The sequence below is a fragment of the Peromyscus californicus genome, unplaced genomic scaffold (assembly GCF_007827085.1).
Source record: "Peromyscus californicus insignis strain IS unplaced genomic scaffold, ASM782708v3 Scaffold_3__1_contigs__length_106647218, whole genome shotgun sequence".
In the NCBI taxonomy this organism is placed as follows: domain Eukaryota; kingdom Metazoa; phylum Chordata; class Mammalia; order Rodentia; family Cricetidae; genus Peromyscus; species Peromyscus californicus.
Genome location: NW_026294551.1, coordinates 105703159 through 105718377, shown reverse-complemented (window position 1 = coordinate 105718377; position 15219 = coordinate 105703159). Strand labels below are relative to the sequence as shown.

The 15219-nt window shown below is 40.0% G+C and overlaps 1 protein-coding gene across 1 annotated transcript in view; it reads right to left on the bottom strand.

Moving 5' to 3' along the window:
* Nucleotides 1-10323: 10323 nt before the first annotated feature.
* LOC128123315 (uncharacterized) overlaps nt 10324-15219 on the bottom strand; it is a 33914-nt gene continuing 29018 nt past the window's right edge. Inside the window, exon 2 of the mRNA XM_052759578.1 lies at nt 10324-10979. The gene's annotated coding sequence lies outside the window, so the exon portion shown is untranslated. The remainder of the gene's footprint in view (nt 10980-15219) is intronic.

Below are 15219 nucleotides of genomic sequence, written 5' to 3'. Positions count from 1 at the left end.
TTGAGCCAGCACCCATATATCCACGAAGGTCAGGATGTTTGGCTGGAACTTCCAGCTGAGAAAGCCCCTTTCCTGCCTCTCCAAACCCTGCCCTCTCAGAAAAATCACCAAAATGTCCAGTTCTGTATTCATGGAGGTTGCGGCAGCTCCTTCCCTGAAGCTGCTAGCTGCCCAGTCCCCACCTAAAGCGTTATAATTGAACACAAACCCAGCTTGTGACGGACACATCATCACCCTGCGCCTACAGGGTACTTAAGCTCCCTACTTTAGATTGGCCATATGATTTCTTTTCCTGTCCTTCCCCTACATGGATCTCTGGGGGCTGGAGAACTCACCCAGGAGTTGCTTTGCTCAGGATAAACCTGGTCTTTTACTTTTAATTCGGCTTGATCTGGCTTACTGTGTCATCAGAGAAACCTATTATTGGGATACAGAAAGCCATTGAGGCCATGCTATTGTAATAAAATCTGAATGAGAGAGAGAGAGAGAGAGAGAGAGAGAGAGAGAGAGAGAGAGAGAGAGAGAGAGTTGCAAAGTAGAACGCTGTGTAAGTTTGTTAAGTTCCAAGAGGAAGTTGAGAGTGAAACCAGCTGCAGGACTGCAGGCAGAAACTGACAGATAGCTTAGTGGATCTGCAGTCTGACTGAGGTGGGAGAAAGCCAAGAAAGAGCAGAAGATAAAGGACATGTCCAAGTGGGTCTGCAGGTCGCAAGAGCCACAGCCACATAGAGAATACAGCAGGCTAGAGCTTAAGCTGTGGGTCTTCCAGGCTGCTGGGAGAGAAAGGCAAGCAGGAGAGATGTCCACATGAGTAGTGTAGGCTACAGGAGCCAGACAATCACACCTCTCCATGTGGAAAGTAATCTTGCTTAAAAGGAGCATGCAAGTTTCTCTTGGGGTCACCATTTGCTACTTTATCAGATGGTTTGACCCCAGCATGATGGAATTTTTTATTAAATGTTCTTGTTGATTGCATACATGGTTGGTAGTCTTTTATGGGACTTCTTGTAGACCATAACAAATACCCCTTAGATAATCAATCCAAAGGGCTACCTGATGGCACCTCAGATTCTAATATTATTTGGGATCTTTACAAATAAATGAGTGATCTGGGAAATGTAAAGAGATTTCCCCATTCCCTATTTCTCTGCTCCAAGCCCTGTTTGTTTTTGCCTAGTCTTGTCTCCCCGACACACTGTGTAAATATCCTGCTTTTAAGTTACCATAGATGAATCTGTATATCCTGTTTTTAAGTTACCATAGATGAATCTGTAAGTTTGTTGCAAAGTGGGAGCTAGGAACCAGATCTAACAGGAGGGGGAGAAAGCAAAGGGGTAGGCCAGCTGCAGCATGCACACACCCTGCACACACCCCTCCCTGGCTGGCACATCTCTCAGCTCCCTCCTGCAGCATCCTTTGTCTATAGTCAGGGCTCAAAACTTTCCTATCTCTAAGTCTTCTTTGTTCTCAGCCTACAGGATTCAGTTTTACAAGGACTCGGGTGTCTTTTAGGTTTGAGTGACATTAGACTGTTGTTTTATGCTGTCCCACTTGAATTAAAGTCTAGCTCTAGAGTTAGGGTATGGCTCCCCCTCCTTTAGACCCAAGCATGCATGTTTAAAGGTTTCTTCAAAAATCTCTGTCCCATATCAGGCAAGCCATCTGCTGTGTGACAGAGAAAAGAGAGCAAAACTAAATAAAGGGACAGACTATTCCCAATGGGGACTATTGCTACATATCCCATACTCTTTTGGTTTTGGTTTAACTCTCTAAAAATTTTGCTTAGGTATAAATCTTATCGTAAGATTTGTAGAACTATTGTGTAAACTTCCTGTATCTCAAGATTTGTAGGCATATTGGGTATGATTAAAACCCTGTAAAAATTGTAACAAAAGGGTTAATTTAAAACTCATAACACCAGGGTTAATAGTTAAAAATCTATACAGAGGTAATCTTAAAGGAAACATGTGGCTTGCTGCCATCTCAGCTGCTGTCCCCTCACTGGAATGTAGATAGCCATGTGGCTGACTGCCATCTTTGCTAGAATTGGAAAGGATAGACTTTGCCATGTGACCTCACTCTCATCTAGATAAAAGTGACCACATGATATAAGCCATTCAAGGAAAAATAACTTCTAGCTGTGAGGCCCAAACCAGATGATTCTTCCAATATTTTTGATCACACTAACCGGTCTCAACCACATTCTGGAACCATTTCCAGCATCCTGGACCCACATCCTGCATCCTGGAAACACATCATGCATTGTGGGAGCCCACAAAGGCTTTTTGGTGAGATCTGAGCTTGCTTTACACAGCAGGGCTGCATTAGGGGGATGGCTTGACCACGTGCATGGTAACCAGCTGTCGGGGATGGTCTACACTTGGCTGTGCTGAGGGGCGATCTTTTGCTCCACCCTTGGCATTCCTTGAAAAACCCTTTAGTAGAGATAGAAGAGGCTGATGGGTTCAGACCCAGCCCCTCCTGAGGCTATCCTGTGTTTTCTGTCTGTCTCTCTACATGTACTTCTATCTACAAATTCCTCATTTCTCCCTGCTCAAGAGCACCCTGGAGGAATCAGGAGGAGCTGAACTTGGCGATAACTTGGGGAGAAAGCCCTGTGGGAAGCAGGTGGGCTGGTTCAGTTTTGCAGTAAGAGTAAAGGCAGGGGTTTTTATCCTCAGGAGGTAGAATAGGGGGCTGAAAGATGCCCAGGTAAGGCTGCAGTGTACATATATTTCTCTATTAAGGTTTCTTTCTTTCTTAATTTCTATCTATGAAAAATAAGGAAGGTAGAGTGTAGTAATATAAAGTACAAAAGTAGAATGTAGGAATATAGCTTAAAATAAGTGGCAAGACAGAGGAATTATGTCCTTAGTTTTCTAACTGTGGGGCTATGAAGGCAAACTGGGAAAAAAAATCTATCTTCTTTGAGCTTAATGGGGGGAAAAAAGCTCTTCTTTGAGCTTAACAGGCAGAAAAAATGATTCCTATGGAAGCTTTTGGCCTGGAGACAGCTAAAATGCTAAGTCCAAGCAGCAGAGGAAAGAGATTTCCCCTGTGGTGGATGCAGACGGACAAAACAAAAACCCTCTGTTCTGTCAGCAGTGCCTGAGAAAACTTATACAACACCTTACCAACAGAATTGGTTTCCTCTTGGTCATTAAAGCCAAAAAGTTTAGAGAACAGAAGTTTTGGGAAGACAGAGTGGTTTCTCTCTCAAACTGAAAGCATTCTTGGGGAAAAAAAAAACTTAGTAATCTCTCTCTAAAAAACTAAAAAGCCTTTTAGATTTTTGCTTCTCACAGATTTCTCTTTCTATAAGGGCAAAATTAGATTAACCTGGAAGAGTGTGGGAATTCACCTGTGGTTCGTTCTAAGAAAAAACAAAAAGACCTCTTGGAACAAGGCAAATCTTATCTGCTAAGTCCTGTCTCTCCAAGGTAGAGTAAAAACAACAGCCAGAAGTTCTCTGCAGTTAGAACCTGGCAAGAGAGTGCAAGCAGAAAGCTGAAGCAGGGATAGCCTCCCGCAAGGTGAAGCTGCAGCATGCGGTACAGGACCTGGGGAAGGGCTACTGGCAAGGAGGAAGCAGTAAAACTGAGCTGCAGCATCAGGGACTTTGGTTCTGGGAGAGCATCTATCAGAATGAAAAGATCGCTCATAATCGTCCTAGCACCAAGATCCCCTGAAGCAATACAAACCCTCTCCATTAGTGGTGTTTCTCCTTAGCAAGGGGCCAGGGAACCAGCACTTCCAAGTTTGAGTGCGTTCCTGGATACTAAGATTCCTGCAGTGGTCAGGCAGCTTCTGAAAGACCCTAACCCTTCAGGGTCACACCCCCAAGCCCCAGGAGAACAAGGAACTAAAAAGAAAACTAGTTCCAAGGGCAACCTGACTCAGCCATTATTCAACCACCCCTGCCACAATGTAACAATGTAAAGAGATCTCTGTTAAGAGATGCGCTCAACTGTGACTGGGATAGTTACAAGTGTTCCAGGAAGGACCACTGTGACCTTTGTGTAAACTCCACTCCCGCCCTGATACCCCCCCTTGAGGTTTCGGGAAAAAATGTGATCAGGCCATGATCTTATTGAAATTAGCCTCTAGACATAAATCAATCTAAAGGAAATTGTATGGGAATTGTAATCTTGTGGCTTTTGTGGGTTTTTCCTTTAAAAGTACCCATGTGGCTGCAGTAGGCGAGACTCTTACTCTCAGGAGCTGAGTTAGCCCGACTGTATAGCCGAAACAATAAACCTCGTGCTGTTGCCTCAACTGGACCGGAGTCTGGGTTCTTGGGGTGCCCACCTGAGAAGGTAGTACTCTGGGTCTGGGGTCTATCACTTCAAGAAAAGCAGTGCCAAACTGGGATGAGCTGAGACCAAACCAGGAGCTGTCTGGGAGGGAGTCTCTCTGAAGGAGCTGTAGGAAAGCTCTGTTTTAAGTGCTTTTGTTCCTTTTCAATGACTGGCTGGGGCAGATGAACAAACCTCGAGGAAATTTTGCTTCCGGCATGGAGGGACCTGCCTGAATACACACAAGCAGGAAAGTACACTCAGCTCTGGGAACAGAGTCAGGAAGGGAAAACACCCATCAGTGCTAGCTCAGGGAGAACAGAAATCTCCCAATCTCGCATAGTGAAAAAGCAAAAAGCTTGGTTCAAACATCCTGTGCTGAAAACAGAAATTTAACAAACTGTGTAGGCAGAAACACAAGTTTGCTGGGACCTGAAAAGAATTATGGGAAATGGAGTCTGAAAGGTAGCTCATAACAGCGGGCGAAAAAGAGAAATGCATTCTGGGAAAGGTAGTTTTTCATCTCAAGATGGAGCTACTGCCCAGAAACTCTTTTTTTTTTTAACCACAGAATGAAGTTTCTTTTCAAAGCAATGCTAGAAAGTTCAATCTTACCTCTTGAGAACTAAGATCAGACAAACAACTTGCCTCTCAGGAGATAATTAAACACTAATACAGTTTATCAACAAAACTTTTTTTTTTTTTTTTTTGGTTTTTTGAGACAGTGTTTCTCTGTGTAGCTTTGCACTTTTCCTGGATCTTGCTCTGTAGCCCAGGCTGGCCTCTAACTCACAAAGATCCACCTGCCTCTGCCTCCTGAGTGCTGGGATTAAAGGCGTGCTCCACCACTGCCCAGCCAACAAAACATTTTTAACACTGAACATTGTTTTAGATATGAAGAAACTTATGGGCAAATAAAAAAGTTCTTTGCCTCTTGAACAAACAGCTTGCAATGAATGATTCCATTGCAAATTTAATAAGCAGACAAAGAAACAGGCACTCAAAAAGAAATGACTGCTTTATAGATGGGGATCAAACTTCAAAAAATCTAGCTATATCACAAAATAGTCCCTTCACTTGAAAGTTCTCTATACTGAAACAGTGCTAAATCAGAATGTTTACTTAGTGGATGCACTGATGTTTGTGAGAACTGTCTGAGCTAAATAACTCATGGTCAGAGTATATCATAGCTTCTAGTAAAATAACATCAGAGGTTAAGAAGCTAATGAAGTGAAAATACTAAATCACGAAAATGTTCTTCCTCAGATTAAGCTGATGAAGGATGTATTTCATGAAACATCTATGTTCTTGACTCCTTTGAATAGTAGCAGTTTTGGTGAACAAATCACCTTGCCAGAAATATTGGACTAATAAAAAATCTATCAGAAACATCAGCATTGTTAAAAGAACTCATGGCAAATACAGCTTTAAAAAAACTAAGAAGGGGTAAAATTGTCTCAGAGTTTGGTGATGAGTGTGGAACACAGGAATGTCAGCTTCAATGACACTCACTCCTCTAGAGGAACTAGAGTGAAAAGCAGCTAAAACAATGCTCCTGATATTAAGGTTCCATCTTGCAGTCTGGGGATAGTAGGAGAATAAGGAGGCCTCCAGACCGCTGAGGAGTTTGAAATGAAGTTTCAGCAATGTTTTTGGTACACAGAGGAACCTGCTGAAAGCTACAAGTCTGGAACCCCACTCCAACCTAGACAATTATCTTCTCCTGTTGGGAATTGTCTGTTGAGTTGCCAGCTAAGCAATTCAGAAACAGAATGTTCCTTAGGAGGTTTTTCATCTTATTTCTTTTCTTCCTTTTTCAATTTGCTGTAAACTTGGATAGCTCTTGATAGAGTTTTTATAAAAGATCTGGAATGCATAAAGTACAATACTCACTAAATTCTAGGGTTGATGGAGAGTCATTGAAGAATTAGGCTCTTGTTTCCAACTGTCAGAAGAACTTTCAGAATGATATCAAAGCTGACTATAAACTCTGAACTTTACTATTAACTCTGAACTTTAGAAATGATTTGTGTACTTCTTGTTGTGTTAATAGTTTAGCTAAAAAATCTCTTATAGGTGTTAAGAAATATCTTATAGATGTTTGCTAAGATCTGCTAAGAGATTCTTCTTAGTGTAAGTTAGTTTCTAGATATCTGTATAGTTCTATAGAGTTTCCTCTTAAATATAAGCTTGGTAAATACTTCTTCTAAGAGATGTATGCTAATAGAGTTTCCTTAAGAATATAAGCTTGACCCGGATGGTGGTGGTGCATGCCTTTAATCCCAGCACTCGGGAGGCAGAGGCAGGTGGATCTCTGACTTTGAGGCCAGCCTGGTCTACAGAGTGAGTTCCAGGACAGGCACCAAAACTGCACAGAGAAACTCTGTCTTGAAAAACCAAAAAAAAAAAAAAAAAAAAAAAGAATATAAGCTTGTAGCCAGGTGGTGGTGGCACACACCTTTAATACCAGCACTTGGGAGGCAGAGCCAGGCAGATCTCTGTGAGTTTGAGCCCAGCCTGGTCTAAAGAGTAAGATCTAGAACAGGCAACAAAACTACACAGAGAAACCCTGTCTCATAAAACCAAAAAATAATAATAATAATAATAATAATAATATAAGCTTGTAAGAAGTATAAATAAGTATATGTTGAATGTGAGTTTGTGAAAAGTATAAATGTTGGGTGTGAGTCTAAATGCTTATGTAAGCTAGCAAAAAAATGTAAATATGTGTAGTGATAATAGTTCAATTAAGAGAGTTTAAATACGTGTGGTGATATTTATACCAGAATTATGTTGTAGTTAATGAACCAGAGTTTGGTAAAAAGCTAAGAAAATCTTTAAGCTGGATGTAGTTTATTGGATGCAGTTTGCATCAAGAGTTTTAATTGAAAAAGGGCTTGGCACAGCTAAAATTGATAGAGACATCTTAAGACGCATTCCAAAAAAGAAATGCCATCTCTATCATCCTCTACTCCTGTACTGGGAGGTGTGGCAGTTATGGAGATCACTGTGGTGGTGGTGGTAAGCTCAATAGGAACCTGGGCCAGAGCTGAGTTAAGCTCAGTACTCCCTCCTATCAGAGGCTGAGAGCCAGTGACAGGCAACTTTCTCTTGATAGCTTCCAACCTAAGACAGATATGCTTGATGAAAAGCTTATCTCCATGAAAGGTAATGGAAGTAATAATCGTAGAGAACGACCTAAGACAGACCTCAGTCTATTCTGTGGGGCCTCAGGGTTGCTTTAAAAAATTAAGAGGAGGGACCTGTGGGAGCCCACAAAGGTTTCTGGTGAGATCTGAGCTTGCCTTACACAGTAGGGCTGTATTAGGCACATGGCTTGACCATGTGCACGGTCATCACGTGTCTGGGATGGTCTACACTTGGCTGTGCTGAGGGGCGATCTTTTGCTCCACCCCTTGGCATTCCTTTAAAAACCCTTTAGTAGAGATAGAAAGGTTCAGACCCAGCCCCTCCTGAGGCTATCCTGTGTTTTCTGTCTGTCTCTCTATATATACTTCTATCTACAAATTCCTCATTTTTCTCTGCTCAAGAGTAACCTGGGGGAATAAGAGGGAGCTGGTCTCCCTCACTGTATCACTGTACCCAGTCCCTTCTCTTCCTCTCTAGCTTCTCTGGGTTTTCTTTCTCCCTTCTCAGTGACAGGCTACCAACTCAGTGAGGGCTGAGGCTCTCCCCAACCAAGACCCTGAATGAAATTACAATATCCCAGGGGGCATTCTTGCTAGGGATCAGTTTGTAACTTGCCTCCTCACCAGCCACCCTTAAAGAGGTAAATTATAAAAAAAAAAAAATCCAAGAGGTCATCCAGGACAAACATGATAACCCATCTCAATTACTAGACCACCTCACAAAGGCCCTCTTACAATATACCAATCTGGATTCCAAGACCCCAGATGGAAAGCAACCTTTTTTTGTTTGTTTTGTTTCTTTGTTTTTTTTTTTGTTTGTTTGTTTGTGTTTGAGACAGGGTTTCTCTGTGTAGCTTTTGGAGTCTGTCCTGGAACTCACTCTGTAGACCAGGCTGGCCTCAAACTCACAGAGATCTGCCTGTCTCTGCCTCCTGAGTGCTGGGATTAAAGGCGTGCGCCACCATCCCCAGTGGAAAGCAACTCCTTATGACCTACTTCTTCTCCCAGAGTTTCCCTGATATTAGGGCCAAACTTAAATGTCTAGAGAAAGATCCATGACTCCACAGGCAGAAATCTTAGCAACAGCCTTTAAGGTGTATCACAGGAGAGATTAAAAAAGCCAAAAACAAAAATACCTGATGCTAGCAAAAGCCTTTCAACTGCCCAGTCTCCCTGGCCTCCCAAAGCCTGAGAATATCTAGGTCCCTGTTTCAAATGCAGGGAGGGTCACTGGGCCTGGACCTATCTGATTCCTCATAAACCATAAACCAAACCATGTCCAAGGTGCCATCAAGAAGGACATTGGGGTGTTGACTGCCTCAAAGTCCATCAAGGCATGGGGATATCAAGCCCAAATGTCTCTTCAGCTGAACTCCTAAATCTGGCCATGGATGACTGAGGAGGCCCTGACCACTGCCATCTCTCACTGGGAGCATCAAGTAGATATCACAGTATCAGGGTGATCTATCTCTTTTCTTCTGGACACTGGGTCCACCTATTTAGTCCTGACAGAATTTTAGGGACCCACATCTTCTTGTTCCCCTGTTGTTGGGGTAGGGTAACAGCTTTACCAGCCTCATGAAACTCCTCCAAATATATTAACCAGGCTCAATAACCACTCTCTCTCCATAGCTTAAGGGGACATAAGCCTCTTATCTCCAACCACTTGTCTCTCCCCTTCTACTTGGTAAGTGTCACTATGGAGCTTCCCACTTTGTTTTCTTTTACTACAAAAGCCACATAGGTGTGTAGACGGATTTCTAAATGGTCTTATTAAATAAAAAACACAAAGCCAAATATAGGGATGAAAGCCTTATAGATCAGGGAAATAGTGATAGCCACTAACTTTACCTCTCCAGCTCTGCAGCTACCAAAAGTACATGACTTCCTGTCTACCACACCTTTATTGCCTTGCTGTTCTGCCCTCTCATTGTCTCTTAGTCCAGCTACCTCACTTCCTTGTTACAGCCTGTCTATACAGACCTCCAGGTCTCTCTGGTTGGTACTGGGATTAAAGGCATGTGTCACCACGTTTGGCTGCTCCCTAGTATGTTCTTGAACACACAGAAACCCTGCCTGCCACATGATCGGATTAAGGGTGTGTGCTACCACTGCCTGACTTCTATGTTTACTTAAAAATGGCTGGCCTTTTTCCCTTGATCTCCAGGCATGCTTTATTTATTAACATACAAATAAAATATCACCACATTTCCCCTTTTTTGTCTAATAAAATAAAAAATAATAAAAAAGTTATAACTAATATAAGAAAAACTATATATAATAAGTGCAATAACTATATACATTATATACAAACAATAAATACATCAACAATGTCTAATCCATTTGCATTTGACAAATTCAGAGAAAATATTCCATTATCTATCCTATTTTGATAAGTCCAAAATGTACCTAATTCAATTTCTATCCTAACTCATATTACCAACAGAAAACTATCTTATGATATCTTCCAAATTTATACACTTAACACCTCTTAATGAGTTTCTTTTCTTTCTTTCTTTTTTTTTTTTTTTTTTTTTTTTGGTTTTTCGAGACAGGGTTTCTTTGTGTAGCTTTGTGCCTTTCCTGGAACTTGCTTTGTAGACCAGGCTGGCCTCAAACTCACAGAGATCCACCTGGCTCTGCCTCCCAAGTGCTGGGATTAAAGGCGTGCGGCACCACCGCCCCGGCCTGAATTTCTTAACAAGGAAAACTGTAACTACAATGATCTAATCTTCAACTTCCTCAGAGACCCAAGAAGAAAATATTATTACCTAGAAAAACAGGAAGTGAAAACAAGCAACTTCCAAAAACTGTGAGTTGACAGAAACAGCCAGCTGCCTGTACAGTCACCCAAGGTTTCTCTGCAGTGCTGGGGCATCATCTTCAGCTATAGGCTTAGCGTATCTGACAGACTCATTCATGAAGTAGGATGTACACAAAGCCTGCAACTCGACCTCACATTCAGTGCAAGTATTCCATGTACCAGATAAATTTGAATTCCACCAGTGTTCTGTCGTGATTCAGGATTTTAAATTCTGGAAATTGCTGGTGTTTTTTGGAAATTGGCTGCCTATTCTTCTCGGCTTGTGGATGGCTTCATCTCCTTTTTAAATGCCAGTCTACCATTGAGAGATTAGACTCTGTCATCCTAGTTACTCCTTCAAGAATAACTGTTTCAGCTGCTGTTCCACTGCACACCAGAAGCCATTGGTCCACTGCCTGTTCAGCTGCCTTCAAAGAAAGGGACACTGTACCTTTTCTGGATTGCAAAGCCAGCAATGGTGCCATATTGTCCTGGCCTCAGAGAATGCCTGTTGCTAAAGCCGCAACCACACTTGTCTTGGCAAGGATCAGTAGTCCTTTGTTTTGTGTCCTGTCTGTCCATTTTGGATAGCAGAGTGTCAGCAGTTGATTCCAGGGCACTTTGTTGCCCAGTGACTAACTTTAGTCATAGTGAGAGTTAACTCCATATGCAGTTTTCTTCAATGCCCATATATTTTCTGAAGTAGATTGGTGCTGCCAGGAGCCAACATGTCTCATGATCATAAAAGAAAAGAAAAAAATCTAAGTTATAAAAACATTTTAAATGCCATATTCTGTAGATATCTTAAGGGTTTGAAAATGACCTGTCTATCTAAAATATATCTCTGCTTTACCTTGAGAACATACATAATATGACTACAAGTTCAATTGTAATGTCTAACTACTAACTTTCATTTTTTATATCCTAATAACATTCAAGGATTAGCAAATTGCATTACATTGTGAAATGAACTATATAAGTACAATATCCTGAACAAGATTATAAATATATGTACAGCATTTTCTAATAATATTCATCTCTCTCTCTTTCTCTCAAAACTTTACAATCTAATGTAAAGTATTTAAAACTAGTAGTTGTCATTTAAAAGTAGATTCAATAATCTACCTTTTTATCTATATCATACCTATATCCTCTCTTTTTTCTTTTCAGAGTAGATTCAATAATCTACCCTTTATTCTATCATTTCTATGTATCTTTTTTCAGAATACTCAATAATCTACCTCTTATCTATATCCTTTTTTTTCAAACAAGAACCCTAAATTGAGTCTCCTTTGTTTAGCCCTTTTCCTGACCATTAACAACAAAACTTGTAACCAACCCTCCTAAACAATGACAACTATCCCAAAGCTGAAACCCACTGAAAGACCAAAAACCACCCTCCCCACTCCACCTCTTGGGAATGTGGGTGTCATGTTCTTAAAATTGCTACCTGCTGTTTGTGGGTAAAGGCATCTTTATGGGATCCGGAAAAGAAAATTTTTGGGTTAATTGTCAAGTTCTGGGAAAGGTAGCTATATCATTTGTTGTCCAGTCTCTACATAATGCCAAAGTGCAGGGCTTATCTCAAGTCCTTCTTCAAGTAGTCTGTGAAGCTGGATCATCTCAGCTATACGTCTTGAAATTGTTCTGAGCAGTTTGTAGTCCAAAGCTGATCTTTGGGTGATGTTTGTCAGCTTAGTGGTATTATTATTGCCCACGTGGAATTGTTGTTGTGGGGCCCCATCATCTTTCTGGAGACTTCAAATTTGCCATTAGGCCTGATCATGATTCCCTGCAGAAAACTGATAGAGACTGGAACACAAAAAAATGTATAGGCAGCTAAATGAAGCCTTTTTTCTAGAATTAATTAGTACTCTATATGACCACTAATATCATAATGAAAGTTTAAAAATATATATATATATATTAATCTTATAAATTTTGATATGAAATTCATACCTTAAGAAAAGTTTAAAGAATCAAAATAGAACCAAAGAATTGAGATTAGTGGCCATAGAATAGTCCCTTAATTTTTTTTTGTTTTCTTCTATCTCATATCAGAAGATGGTACTTTCTTCCTTCATGATACAGAGATACTGCATTTTCCTTTTAAAAACATGCTTAGGTTTAAAGGAGGAGAGAGCAATTCTCCAACTCCAAAGTCAGCTTTAATTTTTAATTGAATGGGGACTACAAAAAGACCATTTGTGTTAAGTGTCTGTAGAGAAGAGAAGAAACAAACATTTGGGAAGACTTATGAAATTTTATATGTGGTATACCAATAGGCCAATTTACTTTTTTTCTTGAGACATTTTTCTAGATGATTTGTCCTTTTTCTTCAGATATCTCATTTGTCCAGTATTCTTCAGATTCCTTATTCTTCATTCTCCTGAAAGACAAAAACAAAAACCCTTCTCCAAGCCTAACTTTGGGGAGGTTCCCTTTTGGCAAGTTATATCTGATTAAATAAAAAACATTTGTTTGTGGTATAAGTTACTTTAAATTGGATAGTCATGCTGGTTGATGAACTATCACCTCTTCTAATTAAGAGGTCTCCCTTGTTCAGATTGAACCTTTATCAATTTTGCAGCCTATCTTCTCCTGTACAAACAAAAGCAAATCCTTGTCCCCAATATCCTGGTCTCCATTCTGAGGTCAGCACATCTTTAAAGTATATAGGCTGGTATCAAGCTGGTAAAAGAATATGATGGCTATACTTTCAGGAGGGGAGGCTAAAATCTTTTTTTTTAAGATTTGTATATTTATTATATATACACTGTTCTGCTTGCATGTATGTCTGCAGGCCAGACAAGGAAACCAGATCTCATTACAGATGGTTGTGAGCCACCATGTGGTTGCTGGGAGTTGAACTCAGGACCTCTGGAAGAGCAGTCAGTGCTCTCAACCTCTGAGCCATCTCTCCAGCCCTAAAATCTTTTTAGATTATGGATTAGCCTATACAAAAATGTCTGCCATAAATCAAAAAGTGAAGGGGAAGATGAATAGGAATATTACACAACTTAAGTAAACCATAGTTCTCTGCAGATGAAGATAAGTTTCTTTTACATCCCAGAATCTAATCAATATTTATATTATAATTCAGCTATTATTTGGCTTAAAAGGACTTATTGGGAAATGTTATCATTTTTAGTATTTTCTACAGAGAAAATATTTTCCAGTTTCAAATAACTCTGGACTTTTGAATTATAATCTGTTTTTATATTTTAAAAAAAGTATATAAGCTGATTTAATTCTGTAGTTTTTTTCTATTATCCAAAGTCTCTCTGCAGCTGTTGTTCCTTTCTCATTACCACTGAGAAAATTCAAAGTTAATAGAGCATTATGTAATCTATTTCTGGGGGTTTTTGTTACCCCTTTCTATTTATTTAACATTTCCTTTAGAGTTCCATTTGATCTTTCTATGACTGCTTGGCCTATAGGATTAGGTGGTATACCTGTAATATGCTTTATATTGTAATAAGCAAAAACCTTTTTAATTTTAACAGAGACATATGCTGGAGCATTGTCAGTTTTAATTTGTACAGGTAAAACCATGATGGCCATAACTTCTAGGAAATGCATGATTACAGAATCAGCTTTTTTAGAACCCAAAGCAGTTGCCCATTGAAATCCTGAATAAGTATCAATGGTATGGCATACATATTTCCATTTTCCAAATTTTGCAAAGCGAAACACATCCATCTGCCAGATTTCATTCCTCTGAGTACCCTTTGGGTTACATCCTACTAGTAGCAGAGTTTGATTGTAAAAAGAACTACTAGATCTTTTCCTTACAATTTCCTTGGCTTGTTGCCAGGTTATGGAAAAATCCTTTTTTAAACCTTTACTATTGACACTATGTTTTTTTTTTTTTTTTTTTTTTTGGTTTTTCGAGACAGGGTTTCTCTGTGTAGCTTTGCGCCTTTCCTGGAACTCACTTGGTAGTCCAGGCTGGCCTCGAACTCACGGAGATCCGCCTGGCTCTGCCTCCCGAGTGCTGGGATTAAAGGCGTGCGCCACCACCGCCCGGCGACACTATGTTTTTTATGAAATTCTGAGACCTCCAGCAAATTTCCTATCAATAATTTATCAATCTCATCAATATCTTGTGCTAGAGGGCCTGGCAGACCTGTATGGGATCAGATGTGAGTTATATACAAAGGATGACTCCTTTTCCTGATTGTATTTTGTAACTGAATAAATAGTGAAGTTAATTCTGACTCATCAGGGATAAATTCTGCAGTCTCAATATGTAATACCACTCTTTCAGCATACTGAAAGTCAGTAACTATGTTGAGAGGTCCTGAAAAAGCCATTAATACCAACAGAATAGCATACAATTCCAATTTCTGAACTGAATTATAAGAACTTTGAACCACTTTACTTAAAATTTGTGACTTGCAACCTGCCTTTCCTTGTTTGTTTGCATCTGTATAAAATGTATGAGCTCTAGATAGGGGTATTTCCCATACAATTTGAGGCAAAATCCAATCAGCTCTCTTCATAAGATCAATTCTATCTCTTTTGGGATATTTGCTGTTAATCTCTCTCAAAAAATTATTGCAAGCTCTTTGCCAAGGTTCACTTTCTGCTCATAATTTGTCAATGTCCTCCATAGTGAAAGGTATAACAATTTCTGCTGGGTCTATTCCTGCTAACTGACGAAGTCTAATTTTTTCTTTTAAAAATCAAGTCAGAGATCTTTTCCACATAAGTTTTTATTTTTTTACTCTATTTACTTGGTAGAAATACCCATTCCAACATATCTTCCATCTGCATTAATATTCCTGTAGGAGAATGCCTAGAGGGTAAAATAACCAAAATGCAATTGAGCTTTGGATCCACATGATCCACATGTGCATCCTGTACTTCCTTTTCCACCAAGGTCAATTCTTTCTCAGCTTCAGGTGGTAATTCTCTTGGACTATTTAAGTCCTTGTCACCTTCTAAGGTTTTGAACAAATTACTCAGT